At 41.8% G+C, this 19,909-nt stretch overlaps 1 long non-coding RNA gene across 2 annotated transcripts in view; it reads right to left on the reverse strand.

The window, feature by feature from the left end:
* LOC125697155 (uncharacterized) overlaps positions 1-16,600 on the reverse strand; it is a 40,679-nt gene extending 24,079 nt beyond the window's left edge. The window contains exons 1-3 of one of the 2 annotated variants that reach the window (XR_007378700.1): positions 16,428-16,600; positions 15,940-16,067; positions 10,723-10,833 (exon numbers count right to left, since the gene is read on the reverse strand). This is a non-coding gene — a long non-coding RNA (uncharacterized LOC125697155). Of the gene's footprint in view, positions 1-10,722; positions 10,834-15,140; positions 15,188-15,939; positions 16,068-16,427 lie in introns of those variants that run through there. The other variant, XR_007378699.1, reaches the window with a different exon arrangement.
* Between the last annotated feature and the right edge of the window lie 3,309 nt (positions 16,601-19,909).

A 19,909-nucleotide genomic window follows, 5' to 3' on the forward strand; every position in this document is an offset into this window, starting at 1 on the left:
TCAGTCTCCTGCTGCACGCAGGGCACTCACCTGTAACAACAACAAACAGTGACACCTGCGCCTGACTTGTGCAGCTATAGATCTATTCAGACAGTATGAAAGCAAAGCATGACCTGAAACACCTGAACAAATATCTTTCCATTCAAAACCCAGATAGATATATGAATTTCACAGCATCACTCTACAACGTAACATACAAGCCTGTGCAAATGAATGCCCCAAAACAACTTCAAAAAATTACAACGAAGCACAGTAACGACTCTACCATACTATCTACTGAAAGTATAATAGAATATTCAATTGCAGAAACCAGAAGGGTAAATTCAGCAATATTGCAAATAATGACACCAACAACTTTGAGTGACACAGAAGATGGTATTTCTGCCACGCACCTGCAATTATTAAGAAAACATTTTCATACACAGAAGTACATCCCCCTAGAGAAAACAGGGATTGCCATATGAAGAACTAAGCCATTGTATTCAATTTGCCTCACCTCAAGTGAGTATAAACAGCAAAACCACAGATTTTGTTTGTTTCCTTTTAAAGAACAAGTCTACCATCTGACTTGATACCTCTTCAAGAGAAAATACCCTTTTTACAAGGCTTCCTTTTCTCTGTTTACTTTAAAAGTCTCATTTCGAGAAGGCAGCATTTCAGAAGATAGAAAAAGAGGCATTTTTACACAAAGACGCATCATTTCCTCTTGTTATGCCTGAATGTATTCCGCAGTCTGTCAGACATCTGAAGAATAAGCTGAAATTCTTAAAGCCCAACAAGACTTATTTTTAAATTCTTACTGATTTTTCTCTTTAGAGATGAACATTGTGAAAACAGACACTGGAGCACAGGAACCAGCCAGTTTTCCAAAGGAAACACAAACCACAAAAGCAAAGGGATGAGACAGTGTCAAACTTCATGACAGACGTAGAAGTTCCCGTGTTCTTTTCGCAAGGTGAAACTGGAGACACCTTCCATATTTGAAGAATGCAAAACATATCCAGAAACAGAAACAGTCTGATTTGAAGTGGTTTTACTGGTATTTTAAATGAGGTACATTTTTCAGAACGTATTTACTTTTAGAATTTTATAGTTTCCATTTGCAGCCTCGGAAACATATCTATGCAAGCTGCAGAACTGCAGATCACATTCTCTCCTTACTGGGGAGGCAGAACACACATGGAATGGAGGTCATCTTGAAAGGGTTTTTTTTGGTCTGGCTACCTACCTGACAAACACTAAAATAAATGATTACTTAAACCATATAAGATACTTTACAAGCACTGATGTAGGTCAGCTACAAAACCGACTTTCATTCTTAATCTTATGAAGAGGATGCAATCCAATCATTCCAGTGAAATGTTTTTATCTGTCAAGGAAATACTCTATTAGCAAACATTAGGTTTTCATGATGATGCTTTCTGCAATTTTGTCTATTCACCAGTGGTGTCTACCTACTTAGTGCTTCCACATGCTCTCGCATTTAAGTACTGCAAAAATTCCTAAAGGCAGAATATAAATTGAAAAAAAAAAAAAAAAAAAATCAAGCTACAATCATGATTATTTAGATAATAATGCATCCAAAGATGAGTTGAAGAATAAAAGAAAAAAGGAATTGTCAAATTAGATATCAGTATACATTTGTATATGTTTGCCTATTTGCAGCCTTGGCACGTTCATATGTAGAAACCTCATCTGGAAATATCGTATTCTTCTGGGCCACATCATGGCATGTAGGGAAGCCACTGTGAAATAGATCCTTGCTTGAAAATAACATTTGATTACTTAACGATGTCTTTGCATTTTCCAAACCAAAGGGTTACAGGAAAGTTGACTGTAACTACTCAGTGTTTCCAAGGCAATATCAGAGATGATAACATGATAACAGCACCATCCATTTCTGGCTTGCTTGACACTGTCCTTAAGATGGAGGATTAAAGCACTCAGCTGTTGTTGGTTTTGAAACAGCCATCAAGTTTAGGATGACAGGTCTCTCACCTCCCACCCGCTAAACCAAACTAGCAAACTTCACAAATGCTTCTTCTCTATTTCCATTGAAACAGAAAAGCACATTTGTCTCGTTGCTGGAATTTCTGAGAGAATTCATGGGTAAACCATGCGTATAATCAATGAATATAAAGATGTTATAATTTGAAATTATGAAATAAACAAGAGAGCTTGGCTAAGCAGGTTATAATCACAAAAAGAGAACGGATACAATGCTCACCCACATCCTGAGCTCCCCGCAAAACTCCAGAGGAAGGATCTCCGGAAGAGCTCCTTCCCCACTGGCAGTCAGCTCTTCAATGGGCCTAGGAGAGGTGCAGCCAGGCAGCACGGTGAATTGCCTCCACCTGTGCTCCTGTGCCTGACTCACTGCTCACCCCAGGTGATCATCAGAGGTTCAGGCTGTGATTCAGCAGTTCCCCCACACCATGACTATACAAGTGCAAGTAAGTTTTAGGAAGCCACTCCAGTAACATTTTGGGCTATGCTTGTTACATTATCGCTATTTAGTGATACATTATCACTAAAGCTGAGCAGGAGAGGATTTAAAAGTGAAACTAAATCACCCATGAACATACACTTTCACACCTCTGCCCAGTGATACTTCACTGTTGAAAACATTAGGAGATCAGCATGGTTTCTCAGAACCTGACACAAGGTGTTGGGCATTACAGATTTCCAGGTGTTACCACATCCTATTCAAATATTAACAGCTACTGGAGTTGGTTCTGGTCATGGAATCACATTTCTAAGATCCTGAATCATCAGTTAAAAATAAGCCAAAAAATACTGCCACTGTAATGGTCACAACCAACAAGAAGGTGGGCGGTGGAGGAGGACAGCTCTTATTGTTACAAGTAAAAGCTTTTTCCTTCATAACTACCGAGATATAGATGGAGAAAAAAAAAAATTATTTCCTTTAGTGAGTGAAATTATCAGCTATTTACATGTAACTATGGCAACATTCACAAAGTGTGAAAAGGAAAAATGGATAAAAGCAGAAAAATAAATTTACAAGGAGATTAGGAGCAAATAAAATTAAACAAAATTGATGCTACATTTTTTTTTTCTTCCAAAAACAAGTGTATTTCCACTTAACAATGATCCTCTCCAAAGGAAATTAACAATCTCATTCACGTGCTGGCTTTTTAGCCCACAGCCAGTTTTTATAGTTGGAAACCTGTCAAAGAAAAATGAGTCTATTTTCTACAGTAAGAGACAAAGAAGAGCTGCTGTAGCCGATTTTTAAATGCTTGCAAAACTTGGCTTTTCCTTCAGACTTAATCCCACAATCACGAAGAGCACATAGGCAGAACATGTTGCAATATTTACCCTCAGTCAACCCTGAGTTGACTGGGAAAGGTGTGACCATTACGCCTTGTCTCATCATGGGTAGAAAATCTCCTGGAAGTGTTTACAAAACCCTCTAAAACTACAAGATCAGTTATGCGGTGGCATCACCTGTCCAACCAAGGGTGAAAGGTTGTTGGAAGCTAGGCATAGAAGGACTGTGCTTCCTGTACTGCTCCTCCAGTGCAGGCAATGCTGAGTATGATAGTGGTTGAAAGGCACCCTGTCACCAGCAGAGAAGTGAAAGGCACTTGGCCACCGAGAAGGACTTGGATGGGCTCCTCACGTACACATGCACGTGTTGCAGCAGAGTTGGAGGTACAGTGGTCCAGCTTCCCCATTGCCACCAGTCCACCATTATTGACAGATTGCTGTTTCCTGATTCCAGTGCTGTAGAGGCCGCTAGATATAGGTACATTATCTGTAGTTTGTGCTAGGAAACTGTTCTGCGTTTTACAGCTCTCCAGCAATTTAGACAAAATATAAGCCAAGAACATTCAGCATGGTTTTTTTATTTTTTCGAGATGGCGACATTAATGTGAATATTAATGTGATATTTCAGTGCGAATACTGACGTGGTCACATAAAATCAGGGGTGTCAGAAGAAGAGAAAATTATGAAGTTATCGCATATAAGAAATAAAGATGTGGTTAGAAAAAAGAAAGGAACAATAGTTACATGTAAGAAGCAACAAAGCTTTTCAGGTAAAAAGGCCAAATAACAGACATTTCACATGAAGACTGGGTGCAGTTCTACAATCAGGAAAGGCTGAACAGGAACCATGTAATAAAGAGATTTCATTTGCCTACAGTTTGAAAGAAAAAAAACCTTTTAAAACACTGCTTTTTGGCAAAGGGAAAATTAGTACCTGATGTTACCCATAAACCTAGCTCTGCTTTACAAAGGGAACTCGTGGGCCTCTCAGCCATTAACCTTAAAAGCCTGTCTTGTTAAGCAGATAGCTTTTATTTTCAATCCTCCCAAGCACCTTGCACTTTCACATAGCAGAACCAGAGGAACTAAAAATCAAACGTTCCTTCCTCCTGTCAGCTTGAGAGGGCACCTCTCCTTCCCGCAAGGTGTGACAACCCACAGCCCCCTTCTGCAGTTCCAGCACAGGCTCTGGTTACACACTTGAGTGAGTATAGGAAACACACAACTGCGAAGATGAACTCTTCTCAGTCTAATGCACCCCAGCTATAATCTCATTCACTGGCACCTGTGGACATGGTATTCTAGGATATGGAAAGCAAATGGACAAAGCACAGATTTGGAAACAGGAAGAGAAGATCTGAATACTTGTTGTCACCTTCAAAAACACTGCATGTGTTACAGAATGTGGAACCTAGAGTGCAGCACATTCACACAAAGCACAGGACATGTGCTGTTCTGAATCTTCAGGGAGTTGATGCTCTGAAACATCATACCCCTAATGACACTTGTGCACTGTTACTTGGATTGACTGTAATGGTATTGGTGGTTTCTTGTTACCTGAAAAGCTCTTACACAAAACTGGAGAAGTTAACTGAGATAAACATCAGTCTATTGAGTATCTAATGAATTAATTATCACAGCTGATCTTTTCCTGAGTGAAATCACCCTACTGTTAAACAGAGAACAAAAATAAGTGAAATCCACAGCATATAAAACAACTTACAGTTGCAGCATCTTCTAGCTCTGCAGATCTTCCCACTTAGAAGACATGGTTAATAAATGTGGAGATTTTTGTTTGTTTGTTTTTTTCAAGTGCTGTGTCCATACCCAATAGCAATGCAATTGGTGCTTTTCGCTGCCTCCCATCCTGGACCTGAATGACCAATTCTACATCACAAGTCCCAGCTGATTCACTGGGTAACAAAAACGCAGTGGTTCTTCACAATCGGTCTTGGGAGACGACCATCTTAAAGACATTTGGACTGTCCCACACTACGTAGCTTAAGGTACTCAATGCACCTCAGCAGGATTGTACAAGGATTGTTTCCCTCATCTCTCTTCCTTTACTTTGACAAGTAAGTACCAAACAAACGTTGGCAAAGCAAGGATACTTGCAATGCTGTTGCAGTCATGCAGAATGAGGGCTCCTGATAACAAAACACAGTCCGTGTTGAGATACACAGCCTGCTCTTTTTCAGCTATTGCTGCCTGGCACCCACAGAGTCCTACTGAACCACTCCAACCAAGCTAGGAGAGCAATGTGCTATCCAAACAGATGGCTGCAGCCGCAGGCAGCCAAGAGACCACAGTTTTTTTCATGATGCGTAGGTGTTGACAGCATTTCCAGACAGAAATCCAAATGGCTGTCATTTCTGAGCTTCTTCTCTAAAGGGGATATGTCAGTATTAATCTACCTCTGAGACAGGCTGCCCTTCACAAGATAACATCTACCCCTTACTTATAATTGCTGGACTCTGTGTAACACTTGCAGAATCATCCTTTCCCAAGCTGTCGTGCAGCAACCTCTCCATGCCTTAAGCTACAGCTGACCTCTCAGGTAAGGTGGACTTCAAGAATGAAAAAAAAAAAAATTTATACACGTTTTTGAGGAGTCTTCTGTTTAATTCAATACATAGAGCTAATTTCAAGTTAGCACAGAGGTAAGAATAGTGGAAAAGCTTTTTGGCTTTCTGCTTGTTTACACACACACAAAAGAAATACAGAGACACATTTACTCTGCATTTACAAACAAATGATTTCACATTCTGCACACCACTGCTCCATACTGACAACGCCATGTAAAGTGCTTACGATTAGGAAGGTTCCTCATTTCAGACCTGTTGACAGTAGCACAGCTACATCGGTTTTCAAAGGACAATGTTGATTTATTCTGTATGAGCACATGACCTGTCAGGATTTAGGGATGAGCTGTCAGATTCAGCTGGGTAAGGTTTAAGGTATATCCACTCTACGCAGACTACACCAAAGATGTCCAACAACCTTGAATTAAATAGCGACGAATCAAGCTTAGGAAGGCTGATTTCAGCTAAATCTACATACTAACAACTGCTCTGGCTTTGCCCAAGACAAGTATTAAGAAAATTAAAGAACGAATGGAAGGGACAGTCAAAGGCTGTTGCTAGGTTGCCTCAATAAAGCAGAGCAATTTGATAGTATTTGCAATGAATGAGGGACAGAACGATTCCATTAGCTGCTTCAGTTTTCACTTCCTTTCTCTATTAGCTCACATCAGGCTTAAAACACGCTTTCTTGATGCCTTATGTCCTGTGGTCCACTAAATTGCCACAGCATTCAGTAACACAGATCTCAGACAAACCCTTGACAAGGCATAGCCATTCCATGAAAATAATATCACTTGAACAATAATTAGCAGAAATGCACACAAAGACTCTCAGACAAAACAGTAAGCTCCATTGGATGAAGTGGGCTTTCCTTAGATCCCCAGTCAATGGCAGTCTACAATAAAGTGACTTAAAAAGCTACTTAAAGATTGATCAAACAAAGATGAAGTTGAAAATCTATACTTAGTATTCTAATTTTCTTTTCAACAAAGGAAAGAGAAATTCTAGAAGGCCTTAAATACTTGGTCTCAGCTGGCTTCCTTCCTCCACACGCCATGATAACACCTGAAGTTCCAATGAAGAGCCAGGAAGAGGTCAAGCCCTTCAAAATGGCAGAAATAAATAACCAGTCAAAGCCCTGCAATGGTTTTCCTCTTTCATTATCTGAGTATCTTTTCAACATGCTTGTTGAAACAACACAGCAACGGCTTTAACAGCATACAAAAGCACAGTGGCTGGACTGCTAGGAAGATAATCCCTTGATCTTTTTCAGCTCTGTACCCTATTAGCAAAGCCTTTCATACTGCTCAAAGATGCCTAATGGCTGAGATGCTTTGTGACACGGTAAGAGCAACAGTGCAGCAGGGATTTGACATCCTCTTCTTTCTCCTGGAGCCTTCATGGACACTAGTAATTCCCATACTTGTCTACTCAAGACTGGCTGGGTCTACCTCTGTTTATCTGCCAGGCTATCCCTTACAAAGCTATACAACTGTACTTACTACCCAGACAACAATTAGTAAGAAACTAACTGGGAGGGACAAGAACCCTATGGACTTGTTCCCACTGGGCAGGAGCCCACCCCTTCCTTGCTCCAGGTCCATCCCTGCAGGGATGAGCAACACATCAAACTGCCTGAAGGCACCACAGCTTGAGAACCACAGTGCACTCATCGGCTTGCATTTTCTCCTGTGTGTCCTGGAAACAGTTTGAAAAGGCTGTAAATTTAGCTTAGGAGAAAAAAAAAAAAAAAAAGAAAAAAAAAAGCAGTCTCACATAGATCAGCCATGGCTGTGCACGAGGTACTCATTTAAAATTCTCTCATAATTGTAAAGAGCCCCTTGAGAAGAACAAATAAGCCCTGCCATGTTTCCTAATCTTGCTACACTAGTTATACAGAGAAATGTTCACCCCTAATGATGACACAAAAGCTGCTGTAAGCTTTTCTTCCACCACGCTGCTGCTTATATCAGCTATTATTCAGTGGCTCCATCCTAACGGTGGAGATTCATTTTTGCTTTTCATTCTTCCTCCCAGAGGGCAACAGATGTAATAACTTATTCCCTCTCTGGCACATTAAGGCTTGAAAAATTAATGCAGTGCTGCTGAGATTTCCACTTCCAGCTTTACTTAGAATGCCAAAGCTTTGAATTCCACAGGAAAAAAAAAAATTAAGTAATAAAACGCTTATTTTAAGTTTGTTAATGCACTTGTCTGTTATAATGCATTTCTCTATTTTCAGCAAAATAACATTTCTAGTAACTAATCTTCCAGATTTTTTCCTGCTTCTGAGCTATTACTTTACCTTCTAACTGGGAGCTCTCTGTTTCACAATTATCACAGACTAACCAAAATTTAAGCACTGTTATCAATTGTGTTAAGTTAAAAAAAAAAAAGTAATCAATTAAGGATACGGGATGAACATAGATAAGCTTGCTGGCAATAGGTTTTATCAGAAAGCTCTTAAGAACTCCCCAGTCACATCACTCCACAGCTTACTCAATCACACATACACACGTAGCTTACGGTTTACACCCAGGGCAGTCCATCCCTACAAAAACACTTTCTAGTGACATGCATTTTGTCAAAGAGTAAGATGGTCCAAACCAAATTCCACCTGTGTTTTACTGCTCTTGTTCAAAGTGCCCCTTCGGAAGCAGCACAAGAAACAAATTGTTACCATTGTGGAGTTTTTGCCCAGGGTTTTGCACGCCACAGGGCTTGCAGAATGGAATCACAGCCTGTCTAGGTAAAGAGCTGTTGTAGAGAATTATGCACTGTGTCATCCTTCAGGGATATTGGGTTTTGCACACCATGGTATTTCTCTCTACATCAGCACTATCTAATAATTTATGCCATATGTTCCAAAGGCGTATCTGCAAACTGGCTACCTTCAGAGATAAGAAAATAAACAGTCCTATCTCAGGTGACTATGGTCAAAGAAATCAGTAAGAATAATGCACGAGCAGAAGAATGCTGAGAGGATCAAGAGGGAAATCACAGCTGGGAACTATGCCTCATGCAAACACCACGCACAAGTTCTCTCTCTCCACCTCTCATATATTCACTGTTAAAGAGATAAAACAATCCCTCAGCACCAACTTCATCCACAACGAGTCAATCCTCAGCGTTACAACACTCAAATGGACAGAAAGCCTCAAACTAAATGTAGAGATTCAAAATACACCAGCATCTACAGAGAAAGCAAGTCCTGGGCCATGTTACCCAGCAGTGCAAGGTATTTTCTAAAGCTCCTGCTTTGTGTATTTCACACTTGCAAGCAGTGGAACTCACGTTAACCACACATCATGTCAGGCTGCCCTTTCACTCCCGCTTACAGCTACTCACTTCTCCCCACCCTAATAGAAATCCTCAAGTCATTTCTCCTTTGCCTTGCAGGCAACGGCTGTGCCCCAGAGAGCATCAGCTGTTACAGAACACAGGCTTCGTATTTCCAGTCCCTAGCAACACTTACTCCTTTATTCCAGAGAGAGGTCTCCATTTCATTAAAAGCTGGCTCTGGCGATTCAGGTTTCCTCATCTCAGAAGATTTCCCTTACAGGTTTTGATCTGCCAGCATCAAAGACATCCTCCTGTTCAGAGCATGCCTCAGTGATCACACAATAAGCAGCAGAAAAGTTTCAGACACAGCTACTCGTTCCCCAGGAGACCAAAGGCAATTAATACCATGTTTTTCTGCAAGGAGCAAAGCTAATGAACCCTGATTTCCTACAGAAGACATTCATCTTCTACCCAGCCTGTACACTGTTAACCCACTGAGCTACTCCACCTCGTACCTCTCGCCTTACCCCACTCCTCCTGCATTGTACTGTGAGGAACTGCCAAGCATCCAGCTTCCCCTCGTTGCTAACAGCCCCTCCACAGGGCCCTCAGCGTCCCCCATGCACATTTTCTATTTGTTCCATCACCTGCATGACAACTCACACTGTGGCTATATGCATGCTCAGGGAGCAGCAAACAGCAGCCAGGCAGAGTGAGAAATGTTTGCACCTCCAATAAGCAGCCCAAGGAGCAATTTTAGAGAAAACCATAGATACTTCATAGCTGTGAGACCACAAAATTGTCAGGTTTTTCTGTAATAGTACAACAAACTTACAGCAAAAGCTGTAAGGAAGCACAGGAGGAGTAAGAACAAACTGTCTGAGTACATTTTCCTGTTCTCTGAAAACCAGGCAATTAAAAGAACACTGAAGATCTTCTTCCATTACTGAACTGTGACCTTGGCTCAGTCACATATACTGATCAGTATCTGATATGAGCCACCACAGTTGTGGCATCGACCATCATTATATTTCCAATAAAAATGTGAAAAACGGTTGTTAATTAATACCTGGATCATGACGATCAAATGCCATTTTCATCAATTAACCATATCAAGCTTGAAGATAAGCAGAAGCTGACTAGACTCACTCTAAAGAGTCTCCAGATCATTTCATTTCCCTCAGTGGATGCTTGAACTGGATTATTCTCCCTCAAACAAGCTGGGAGCACACTCAGAGGAACCCTCTGCGCACAGCTACCCGCTTGCTGAAGGGATGCATCCTGTACCAGTTTTAGATCTGACCCAACTTGCGAACCATCACCTGCACGACTAGCCAGGATTTGGAGTAAGCTGCAAGCATCAGAATGCAACATACCTATAGAGCTAGTTAACTTTCCCTACCTATGCCTGCTTCTAAAAGATGAACTTCATCTCACATTCATGTGCCATGGTCAACTATTCCAATTGGAAACTGAGCTGACTTGGCCAAGTACTCACTCAAGAAAAAAATTATTTAGCAAGCAGCACTTGGGGAAAGGGAAGAAGCTTTTAGAAGGCAACATCTACCTTCCAGTCCGCAGCTTTCTTTCAGGTCGCTGTAATCTGCAATTGCTGCTGTTTGTAACAGTGTCTGAATAAGTTGTTTGTAGCTTCCACCTCATTCTTAACAATCCAACCCTGCAATTTAAAAAAAAAAAAGATGAAAGGAACATTACATCACCAAAGAATGTTAGCAACCTATTCACACCCCAGACCCATAGAATTCACAGTTTTGTATTTAAAAAAGAAACAATTTTAAGGATATAATCTAACTGTGCTAACTAAAGTAGTTGAGAATTAGGCATAACATTTCTGACAAGGGCCTAGAGGAAACATCCCTGTTTTCAGTACTCTTCACAGATACACTACATCTATTAAACAGGACCATGGCTGTCCCATTAACTTCTGCCATCTGTGCTCAGTTAAAGTGATTTGATGTTACTATTCTCATCATTTGATCACGTAAACCTTTTCTCTCAGTGCCTTAAGTACTACTTAAGGAACTACAGAATAGTGTATTTTCGAGGGGAGAAAATTTCTGGCTTAATTCCTTCACTGCACAAGATCAGCTTTTTTGTTAGCTCCATTTTTAAGTCATCTACATGGGATCCAGTTATTTAAGTTTGATTCATCTTCTTTTAACCTGGTGTTAGAAGGAAGATGTTCGTGCCTTAGCTTTAAGCTTACTGATCACAGGAGCAGCAAATCGATACATTTCTTGAAGAGGGTTAGAGATACCATCAAAGGGAAAACAACGTCTGCATCCATTTTATTTCACGTTCAGAACTAGTTCTTAAACTGAGAGGCAGAACAAAGATGCGTGAAATGGCTTTGCTAGGAAGCAACTTAACAGCATGGGAAAAACACCTGGACAAAGAACGAAAAGAAAAATGAGGTCATGGGAGAGAGACCACATGGTCAACCACTTCAATGTTCGTTGCATCTTGGTCGCATCCGAGACTGATCTCTAACTACTAAAAATGGTGTTAGAGCCACTGAAGTTTTATTTGTAGGAAATAAATGCTTACAAGAGGAAAAGAGATCACTTAATTTTCAAGACTGAGAATACCTGCAAAGGAATTTGTTAAACAACTGTAAAGCCAAGGAGAAATGCTTCACAGTGTCGGAAAAGTTCTGACTGAGGATTCACAAACCACGTGTGAAACTACTTCAGACAGTTCTTAATCACTAGCTTAAAAAGCAGCAGGCATTCAGAATGCCATCAGTACCAAGGTGAATGTCACATACATTGCAAAGCTTTTTTTTTTTTTTAATTGGCAATGCTTGAAATAGATGGGAGAGACTTTGCAGACTATCAGGAAGGTACAGAAACATGGAGGTGATACAGCACAAATGCTGCACTTGTTGCAAACTCTCTCACAACGTGTACAGAAATACCTAAAAGTTTGCAGAACGCTTTGATAGAGTGAAAAAAAACAAGTGAACCTTGTCTAAAGGCTTTAAAAACAGAGAGGGAAATGAAGAAGACAGGGATGAGAGGGAAAAGGAGACAAAAGCCATTTACAGCACTATGAGGCCAGACCCTCTGTGTGTACATTCATACAGCTCCCCAGTTCGTGAGGACTCCAGATGAGCTCCTCCTGAACAGCATTCCCTTTCTATCAGCCACAGGCAGTACAGCAGCCACGATCTGAACCAGTCAGAAGCCTCAGCGCATGAGCACCTCAACAAACCCACATCAAGAACGGCCATCTCTGTTCCAAAACTGGTGATCCTTAGAACACCTCAGGAGCAGGCTCAGCTGGAATACTAACGCATAAATTTGTGCACAGCAGTGACAGCCAATGAAGGCACCACCTCCTTCCACGGAGCACAGAGCTGGAGCCTGCAGCCAGCTGCCCCCCCGGGGTGGCAAGATGATCTTAGCTGTCTTTGCCAGCCTTAATGACTCCGATTCTACAATTCTGAAAGAACTCAAGCAGTCCCTGAAAAGAGCAACTAACTGTATGTATGATCCTTGCGATATACGGAGCGTTAGCATATAATTTATGTTTATTAGACACTATGAGGTTCAATAAATCATTGTTTTCATTTGTAGAGCATTATTAGAGCAGTGATTTAACTGAGGGAATTCTTCCTCATGGCCCATAGGAGTGAAAGGTTAATGGCATAATGTATTCCTATAAAACAAATAGTAGACTTCCCCCATCCCTCAGCCAGCAGGTGGTAAATTAGCAGGTAATAAAGTGTGTATGTAATCTGCATTCACAGGCCAATAAATAACGTTCAGGGGCCAGTTGTACCTGCTCCAGTTGACAGTACATCAGGGGGACTGTACAGCTCCACAGCAGTATGGGAAAGGTACGGGGACCAAAGGGAGCTGCTGCTGCAACAGCCTGACTTGAACACTGATATATGCCAGATTCCAACAAAAGCAGCACACCTAGGATATTGCAGCAGTGCTCATAAATCCCATACCGTGCTATAATAAAGTACGGCTCCTACATGTGGCAAACACACACTGCCTTGTTCCCTTCGGCTCCTGACATTTACTCTGCTATCCTATTAACACTGGTGGCATTTCAGTCAGGTACTGGAATAAGCTGAGGAAAAAAATAGCGTAATATGCGATGAAGGACAAACTAAAAAAAAAAAACAAAAAAACAAAAAAAAAAACACACCTAAAATAGCATGCTACCTCTTGCTCTGAAAGCAGAGTGTATTACCCACGTATTCCTACGGACGGGACTCACAGCACGGGTTAACGCAGGCACGCCCTTCCCGCCCAGCGCTCCGCAACAGCCGAACGCCGCTGAGCTGCAGCCGGGGCGCGAGGAGAGCGCCTGGATTTGACCTATTGGCTAAACAGTCCTGCGAAAAGCAAAGAAATACGCGGCCTTGCTTTCCGTTTTGATAAAGGGATGTGAGGGCAGGCTTCAAGACTGCGAAACTTTTTTCTTTTGTATATCTCCCCGTTCCATCGCCGCTATCTGGGAGCGCGCACCTTCGTGAACAACTCTTTTTACGGCTGAAAGGCTGAAAGATTTCATCAAAAATCCGACCAACACCGTGAGAGCTCACTGAGATGCCTCACAGCTTCAATGCACGAGTGCAAATGCCTGAGTTAACAATGGCTCGTTAGAGGGTCCTTATCGCTTCCACAGGGATTGCGGATGACTCAGCACGACAGCTTTTACCTGTGACAAAAGGGACGTCCTGGAGCCCTGTTGAGCTCAGAGTCCCACCGAACGCTCTGCTTCTGCCTTCTGCTCCAAAATAAAGCGCATAATTATTTGGATCTACAGAAATGGGTATAACTAGAGGGTACACCCATCAGAGCTGCACGTACATGCAAGCACTGGCTTTGCCCCGGCAGCGTAGCAGCCCTCTGGCACTCAACTCGTGCCTTTCAACACCTGTGCATCAGGACAGGCGTTTTGCTTCGTCTCAATTAGCTGTGGAGCGGCTTCCACCTGTTAGCAACAACAGAAGAACATTTTGCAAAGAAAAAAAAACCCACCAAAGGCCAACCTAACATTTCCCTTCATGGCTGACAAGCAGTATCTACTTACTGTAGAGAACACGCTCCAAAAGACGCCTAAAAGCGTATTCGTCGCAGTGCTTTGCAGACGCCAAAACGACGCTTCCATTACTTTGCAGCCGTTCCACAGCACGTGCCTGGGGATGACGGAAATGGCTGCCCCTACTTGTGCTTGCCAAATGGCGGCCTGAGCTCTTAACTAATTGCGCTGTAACAAGAGAGCGATACCGGCCGATAAACTCCATGTTGAACCGGACCGCAGCTTTAGAAGAGCCCATTAAGACCAATCCGCAACTAATAATGACATCAAGAAACAACAACAACAAAGCACCAGGGAGGAAAAGGTGAAGGACAATAAAGCACCAGCAAAGCCTATTGCCCCGCGTGCTCGGCGTTGTTCCGAAGACGTTAAAACCAATTCAAATGCAGCAATGCCTTAAGTACGGCACAAGGCTCGCTGTCACCTCCTCCACCTGCCTGCCACCAGTCTGCGGAACCCTTCGTGCTCTACTCATCCTTCCAGTGGGACAACATGTTAAATAATCGCCTATTCCAGACCTCACAAACAGAACAACATCTCTCATGAGGCAGAAGACGACAAACGTTCAGACGCTCTCTTCAAAACACAACAAATATTCATGGATATATGTTTCTCCTCCTCCTCCTCGTATGCTTCACCTGACTCACTTACTGATAAGCTTCTGGCATTTTTCTTTTCCTCTGAGATTATAAATCAGAATGGATATAATTAAACGGTGACTCCTGGTTAACACTTTATAGTTCCTAGAGGAAAAACACCACCAACAAAACACCTTAACAAAACCTATTATTTTACTCTTGATGCCTATAATTAATTATAAACGTTTCAATCTTGTCTGAAATAAAAGTTATTCATAGATGAGGCAATAAAAACAGAGAAAGCCAGCCAAAACGCATTACTCACCGTTTTCTCTCCTAGCTGTTTGCAGGTCTTGTGCTTTCAGAAGTGGGAACAAGACTGGGGAGGAAGGGTTGCCCCAGGCAGCACTAATAGAGCCCATGCAGGCAGGTGGGACTGGCACACAGATGTTGCTGCTCACAGTCATTAAGGCACAAGGGCACCTCCCCCTACTCTCCCCATCCTGGGCTGCTGGTGGCAATTTTTATCCTTTGGGCCTCAGATACAACCAACCTGCTGTACCTGGAACAGTTTTGATCAGGCCCTGAGGGAATTTTTAGCCCCAGTGTTCTGCTGTCCCTTAACACGGCACTCGGGCTGAGGCTGCACAGTTCCTCAGTTTGCTGGTCACTCATCATTTCTAACTCTTTGGATCACAATCCCCATACAACTTAGCGGGCCATTCTCACTAACAGCACTCAAAATTCATTAAATCCGTTTAAAACCCATTCCCACTGCTACATCTCAGGAGACAGTTGCTATTCAACTCAAGGGCAACATTTCAAAATATTTTACAGGTTTTATTGGGAACTGAATCAAGGATACCGTCATCTAACTGCTGAAGCCCCTTCTGCAACTAGCAAACAGATCAGTCCCAGTCATTTTTAGGGAAGTATTGATGTTTAAAATCAATACAGCTTGCTTTTAAATAAGCGTAGCAGTCCTATTGCCCTCAAGAGGGTTTTAGCACGTATTTAAATTTAAGGACAAGATAAAATATTTTCCTGAGTCAGTAATATATATTACAAGCTCTTCTAATTACAACAACTTGCAAATATATCTTTTACACTGTACTATATCTCACCTGTGTTGAATTGCCAATAGCACCCAGCATTTTTCCATTCTTGGTACGCTCTTATCCCACCAGCCCAGGCTGTGCTGCTGTTTTTGTTCTCCAAACTGCCTGACTTCATGATTCTGTTCATTTCACACCTGGCAACACAGAAAATGCAGAGGTAAGAGAGGGGAAATCCTCCAGCAATCAGGAAAACGACCAGAACCGCAGCAGTGATGTGTGCTATTTTCTCAAGAAGCAATAAAAAGCACGTGAATTTTCAAGAGAACTGCAAGTCATTGTTTGCTACAGTGACAAGCCAGCATATGCTCACATTGTCATTTAGCAACATGGAAGATAGCACTCATCGTAACTGTCACAGAGCAAAATATCAGAGAGGGAGGTGTTGTCATACAAAGTAACTCCATGCAAAATGTGTCACGTGCTGCCTGGATGTTGAAGTTGGAAGCAGATTTTATACAGAAATACAAAAACAGAAAAGATCCCTAGGTACGTACCTATGCATGTAAATGCACATTCTCCTCTTTGAGCAGGGAGAACAGCAGAGGAGATGAGAACCAGAAGTGAACTTCCTCGAGCTGAGTTTCTGCAAGATGTCCAGGAGGAAGCACCAGAACAGTCATCCAAAAGACATGGTGGGATGAGGTCAGGTGTGGATAAAATCCTGAGCCCTTTTCTTAAAGGAAGGAATAATTCCTAAGACCGAGGATATGGAGAAAGAAGAGCATCAAGCAGTAGCAGTTAGATTCCAATCCTATGAAATCGCGTCTGGAACAAGTTGTCCAGAGAGGTGGTGGATGCCCTGCCCCGTCCCTGGATTCATTCAAGGCCAGGCTGTGCAGGGCTCTGAGCGCCTGACAGAGCTGTAGGTGTGCCTGTTCAGTGCAGGGCAGTTGGACTAGATGTCCTTCATGGTCCCTTCCAACTCAAACGATTCTATAGTTCTGTGAAAGAAAAGCAACTGAGACTCGGGAGCTCTGCTTTGAATCTATTTCACACACTTCTTGGCCTATTTTACATTCATCTTCTAAATTCCCCCTCCACCCCCCCAAAAACAATTGCCCTGCATGTTTCACCATTAAATTATGCTTCAGAAATGACTGGTGATTTCATGTAGTTCACGGACAATGTTGCCATGTTACATATTCAAGCTAACTTTCCCATTATTTCATTTGCTGCTCCAGTAACCATTGGGACTGCAGTGGAACGGGAGCACATCCAGCAGAGTACAGGTTGTGGAATTGATTCCCTGTTTGTACGGAAAGCTTCTGTGTAAAATAATGCATAAAAAGGAAGTCAAATACAGATTAGTTATTCAATAAGGCATAAATAATTAAGAAGGATTTAATAAAACTAAACTTTAAGCTAACTGTATTTCCATCAATATTTGATATGTGTTCATTAAGTTTAGAAAATATATTGTTTACATTTCACATTGTGAAATAAATCCGTTCCTAAAATGTCCAAATTGGTCACACAGCACAGACACATATCATACAAAACCTCTGGGAGAAAATCTCATTATTTTAGTGGCAACTTGTAAATAACCATTATCCTGTTGTTTCCAGCAAAGGCTTGTTTCAAAAGCACCCTTACAAAAAGACAGAGGAAAAAGAAAGGAAAAATTCAATAACAGGAAATATATAGTGTAATAAACGTATGCCATGTTTTTCAGGGAGGGGCGAGCCTGTAGGGGCCCTGGGGTAAAGGGGAAACAAATGTCATCTTTCTTTTTATATAATTGTATACCCGTGTGCTTTATATAATCAAAATGAATACTTCAATTTGCTACACATTTAGCTGGAGGAAAAGAAGGCATATGGAAGAAAAGCCCCAGGGGCAAATGATCTCACTCACCTGGAAAACAATGTGTGCGTTAATGGAGTAATTTGTTAATTAAAGATTCTAAGATGCCCACCAAAGCCATTTATTTTTGAATTACCACTTCCTTGAGTCGAACAAGATCCCAGCTAAAATGTAATTAGAAAGTCTATTTTTCCTCTGTCTCAGTTGTTTCTGAGCACAATCAATTTGACAAGGATCCCCAGAGTTACCTCGGCAGCAGATGGTCCGCACGCTCACCCAATCAGCGCCGTGCACCAAGAACAAAAAAGATAAAACAATTTCACGCCTGTCGCTAGAGCTCCGAGATGCAGTGCTGGATTGAATTATCTTGAGATTAAGCTCCTTATTTGCAGTGGAACACAAAACAGGGACAACTGCCGAAGACGAATAAGTACTCATTTGTAAGACTCCAAACACAGTGCAATTTTTGTTGTTGGTTTTTTGTTTTGTTTTGTTTTTGTTTTAGGTACACTGAAAAAGCAGGCAATGCCTTTTCAGCTCTCAGTAGCAAAGATGAGAACTTGGCTGTAAGGATTTATCTAGAGGCATGTCCATTCCACTGACACCTTGGAATGCTTTCCATTGCAACCATGTGGCAGCCCATTAGGGAGTTCCCTAAACAGCTGCTTTTTGGTTTTTTTTTTTAGAAAGTAACAACAATTTGCTGTGCTTTGTGTTAATAACTCTAACAACTGTTTTGTTCATTTTAGAAGGAAATGACTTGGCTACGTTTAGAACCATAGAATTGTTCAGGTCAGAAAAGACAATTAGGATCACACAGTCCAACCATCCACCATCACCACCATACCACTAACCATGCCCTTCAGTGCCACATCTTTTTTTTCACTAGCTTGCACACAGCAGCGTAAAACAATAACATTCATACGTGTGTTCATCAGGAAGGGTCCTAATTTCCAAGTCTTTCAAGGGTGCTCTATAGGTTGCTGTGACATGGTGACAGAAGAATTGTGCTGTAAGAAGCAGTGCTTGACTCCAACTCCTGTTGCTGCTGTTGGCTTTGCCCCAGGTTTGAGCCCTGTGTGGTACTTGGTTTTCTTCAGCCCCTGAGACAGGAACCCAAGGAATGAAATAAATAAATCTTGTGATATGGAGCTAGGAGTTGTTCTAAAAGTCTACTCCCAGGAGCAAAACCTAGCAGGAAGTGGGGACAAATGTTGTCATGGGACAGTGGGATGCTACATGTTGCCTGGAATGGTTGTGCTTATTCCCATTGGAGGTGTTTGGCCCAAAACGTTGGCAGATTACGAGTAATTGGAGCAGAGCTTTGTTTTGACGGGTTGCTAAGAGACGCACTCAGTGCCATCGTTGGCTCTCCAGGAAAACTACAAAAATCCCTAAAAAGTCTCACAGTATATATTAAAATTAAGTTTGGGGAATTCTTAAACAAAAGCATCAGGGAAGAGCTGTCCTTTTCAAAAATTTTTGAATCAGATGCATGTTGTGCATCAGTCAGAGAACAAGCTATGAACACAGATACACCTAAACCTGAATCCACTGAAAAATTGTTTTCTTGTGGTAAGAATTTAAAAGCACAGTAATTGAAGTTTACGTGAAAATAACACAGGGGCAGGAGGGTGAAGTGCTTTAAACACAGCATGTAAGGCATCATCTGTCATCAGGACACACAGCAAATAATGTTGTTCTATTTGCAAGGTAATAGGCATTTATGGAGAAGAAAAGTGACAAAGACCTTGGCAGTGCAGGTAGGAAAACAGTTACCATTTGGGATACAGAGTTGCAGTTTGATTGCTACTGATCGAGAGGTTTTTCCTTGCTGGCCATTGTATCAAAGCTCAGCAAGTCTGATATTCTCCTCCTCTCTTACATTACTTTTGGCCTCTGGCCTAAATTCAGCTGTGGGGAACTTCTAGGTTTGGGGCACTTAGTAGCTGAGAAGTGTGTTCCTTTGCAGAGAAGCGGCTCCTTTTGCCTAACTTTCCAGCATACTTAGTAGTACCGTTCTTGACTTTAAAGAACAACAGTACTTGCTGAACACAAACAAACCTGATGTTTCTCCTACAACAAACCAGAGTTGGAAGCGATCCCAGAATTCCCCAAATCCAAAATGTTTCTCTACGTAGAACTTGCTAAAATTCTTTCCCTTTTTCCCTCA

Source organism: Lagopus muta, chromosome 8 (genome assembly GCF_023343835.1).
Source record: "Lagopus muta isolate bLagMut1 chromosome 8, bLagMut1 primary, whole genome shotgun sequence".
Classification (NCBI taxonomy): Eukaryota; Metazoa; Chordata; class Aves; order Galliformes; family Phasianidae; genus Lagopus; species Lagopus muta.